The sequence below is a fragment of the Capsicum annuum genome, chromosome 7 (genome assembly GCF_002878395.1).
Source record: "Capsicum annuum cultivar UCD-10X-F1 chromosome 7, UCD10Xv1.1, whole genome shotgun sequence".
Lineage (NCBI taxonomy): Eukaryota > Viridiplantae > Streptophyta > Magnoliopsida > Solanales > Solanaceae > Capsicum > Capsicum annuum.
The window spans coordinates 44,114,874-44,118,555 of NC_061117.1; the positions used below are offsets into that span (position 1 = coordinate 44,114,874).

The window sequence follows — 3,682 nt, forward strand, 5'->3', positions numbered from 1 at the left end:
GTTACTAGTACAGAATATATATCGGGTGCATGGAGAAAAACATAACGAGTTCAGAATTTTGCAAGTGAATTCATGGCCATTCCATGTTTTCCAACAAGATTTAGCAATTCCAAGAGAAGTAGTAACATTGAATGTAAATAAACTAGACTATTGTCTTACGCAAATCAATTGGATTAACTTCCAGAGATATTAATTCACATCAAAACAGTCCTCATTTTTTTTTTTAACCAACAACAGTACTTGTAGTCTTCAAAATTTGTCAACACATAACAACACTTAAGGACATAAAAATAAAAATACTATGTTAAATAGTAGGAAACTATTTGATAAATTTATTGTTGGAATGGGAACTTGCTCCTTCATGGAGAATGTTAACTTGTAAGTAAAGGCCTATGTTGCATTTTTCTCTCACAAATTCACATATACACTTGTCATTTTTCTCCACAAGGTTCCACCTACATAAAATGCACCATCCACCAACTAACCATATTCTGCCGTCCTTTCAATTCACGACTTTCATCTTAAATTCTCTGCCAGCAAAGTCGCGAATGGACATGGTTGAAGGGAATTCAAGTTTATAGTCCCTCACCACATCAGCTAAAACATACTGCAATTTGGAAAAAAGACTTGGTTGAATGACAGTGTAATAAGATTAAATTATATATAATATCATTCACTAAAATAGTTATAGGTTCTTAATTACCAGCTGATTTTTCCTCTTCGGTTGTACTTTCGCTACAAAGTAAGGATTTTTTGGCTGAGTTGTATGACCGCTTTTGAATATATCTGTACCAAATATGTCATGGAGATCACTCACCTTTCGAGCAGTGGCTCTTTTCCAACCAGCTGAATCAAGAAAGTTAACTGATCAAGTGGACAAACATAAATCTCATGCAAACTCAGAGATACTCTACCCATTTCATTTTAAATGATGGTGTTCTATTTAACATGGACTTTGAGAAAGAAACAAGACTTCTGACACTTATCAAAAGTGCTAGAGAATGAGATTTAACATCATTCTTCACATCTTTTCCAAAAAGTAACAAAACAATTGAACCTTTTTAAAACCCTTTATAACTTGTATTCTTAAATATTTCATGACATTTATATGACCATAAGATCACGTACAAATATATGAAGATTTTATATTTTTCTATAACATACAAACAATAAAAGAAATGAATTACATATAAAATGAAATTGAAGAGTAGATATAAAGATTTTTAATTTGTGTCTACCTTTTAAACTTGACTCCTTATTGTTAAATTTTCCAGGCCTCCCATTCTCTTCCTCCTCCTCAGTTTCTTCTCCCTCCTCCTTCTCCTCCTCCTCCTCCTCCTCAGTTTCTTCTCCCTCCTCCTCCTTTCCTCATTATCATCATTGCAATCAGTATATTCTACCTCTTCCTCATGTCTGCATTTGGAATATGTCGCCTTTTTAGTCTCTTCTTTATCTTCCTCCTCTTTTTCAAATTTTTCCTCATCTTCATCATCTTTTTCCTCTTGCACATCCTTGCATTTTGAACATGGAACCTTTTTATTCTGATCGTAGTCCATATCCTCATTCTCCAAGAAATCCTTGTCACTACCATCAGAAAAAGAACTACTGCTGCTATCACTAGCCCAATTCTTCTCTTTTGGCTCTATACTCTTTTGATGGTCAACATTCATTTCTTTTTTTTCGTCCATCACACCTAATTTTAAACCCCCATCCTCTTTCTTTTCACATCGCTTAGTTCCAAGTAACTTGAAGCTAAATATTCTATTCTCTTCATAGCCAAAAATAAGAAAGTCTTCATTCTCTAACTTGTTGTCCTTAATGAATTTCGGCCATCCATACTGAAAAGAAATTTCTCTTCCTATTTTGGTCACTCCTATAGGCCACATATTGCCAAGTCGATCCCTTAAGGAGACCTTCTTAGGTAACTTTCCATTCTTGTAATCCCTAAAACCTGGGGGAATTTTCTAAAAAATAGTTTCATTTTAGGAAAACTAATATAGACCAACATCAATCTATTATAATTAGATTGACCATATAATAAAATCAGCCAATATAAGGTGGAAATAAACTCAAAGTTTGAGATTTTTTCAAGTTACAATTTAAGAACATAACTATTTCAGAAATTACAAAATAAAGTTGAGGCATTCTCATACTTTTACTCCAATGTTACTTCCTTCAACACTCACGATATGAATAATTTGGAAGTGATATATGCAATTTAGAACATCTACTGACTGTATTGTACATAAAAAATCATATAAATTAGGAGATTTAACATATATAAAATACTCATATAAAATTTTCTTGCATCACACAAGGCATCTTTCCTGTTTCTTACTTTCCCTCTCCTTATTCACAACCCACATCTTTAAAAAATCGTAACTTTAAAAAATTTGAATGCTAAGAGTTGGCAAGAGTAATAGATTAAGAGCAAGGTGGCTCAAGAATTATGGGGGCCTAAAGAGAAACTTTACTAAGACACTTCAAATCCAACTAATGTTTTGCGTAAGTCCACACAAAAAATCTTTAATATTTTAAAGTTAAAATATAGTATAAGTCCATTACATATACTATTTATAAAAAATTTACGTATATAGACACTATATGAAAAATAGTATAAGTCTATTTAGTTAACAATTCTAAATATTTTAAAAAATCATTCTCAAAGAAAATAATTGTCGACTCTCCCAATAGAACTAAGACATATAAATTAAAATGAATGGAGTATTATTAGAATATAGATTAACCATCCCTTACTATCAATCACATTGACTAAGTAATTTTGTATATAAAGATCTTGTACTTTTCTACCATAAAATTTCAACCAAAAAAAAAGATACTTTTCAATTTTTTTAAAAACAATTTCATTAAACCTTATTTATCTTGAGATGATTTATAACCACATAAATACTTATGATTTAGTTTTGATCTCCATTTAAAAATACAAAAATTTTATTTCTAAATTCTATGTCAAGTCAAACTGCTTGAAAAAAATGAGGCCCTAAACTTTTGGGGGTCTCAAACCATTGCTTTACTTGCGTGGCCCTTGAGCTGGCCATGGTCAAGACAGAAGGTATACTTGAAAAAAAAATGTAAAATAACATGAGGTTTCTAAGTTCATTTTGTATCAAACTTTTTTTTGATATAAATCTACCAAGGGCTTCCCCTTTGTGTATATCTATATATTCAAGTTAAAAGTTATGAGAAAGCATAGACCATGGGGGGGGGGGGGGGGGAGTATATACTTACCATTTATTTTGCACTGGTTTCCGAGGAGAAAACTTTGAAGAATCACTTCTCCATGTTTGATTTTGTTGTCTAGTTTTAAGAAATAGAAGATTTCACGGCGACACAACCTTTTAATCCTATAGGTTTCTTCAATGTTAATGGAGAAATCATATATAAAAGAGAAGAAGATTACAAGAATCTAAAGATTCTTATAATTACAGTACTTTTTTCGTCTTGTAATTTACTTCATTAATTAATTTTACTTGTCCAATATTATTTGATACATTCAACAATAAATAGAATGATGATTTTATTATATCACCCTTTTAAGTATAATAAATTTAATTTATTGAAAAATGATTATAGTTAAGAAGAAGGGTAAATTACGAAGTAAGTGACAAGCTATCTGTTGAAGTTTCTAATCCGGACGAATAAAAGTGGAAGGAGGTTGTAG

The 3,682-nt window shown here is 31.2% G+C and overlaps 1 pseudogene; it reads right to left on the reverse strand.

The window, feature by feature from the left end:
• Window positions 1-502: 502 nt before the first annotated feature.
• LOC107852789 lies at window positions 503-3,303 on the reverse strand (annotated as a pseudogene).
• Between the last annotated feature and the right edge of the window lie 379 nt (window positions 3,304-3,682).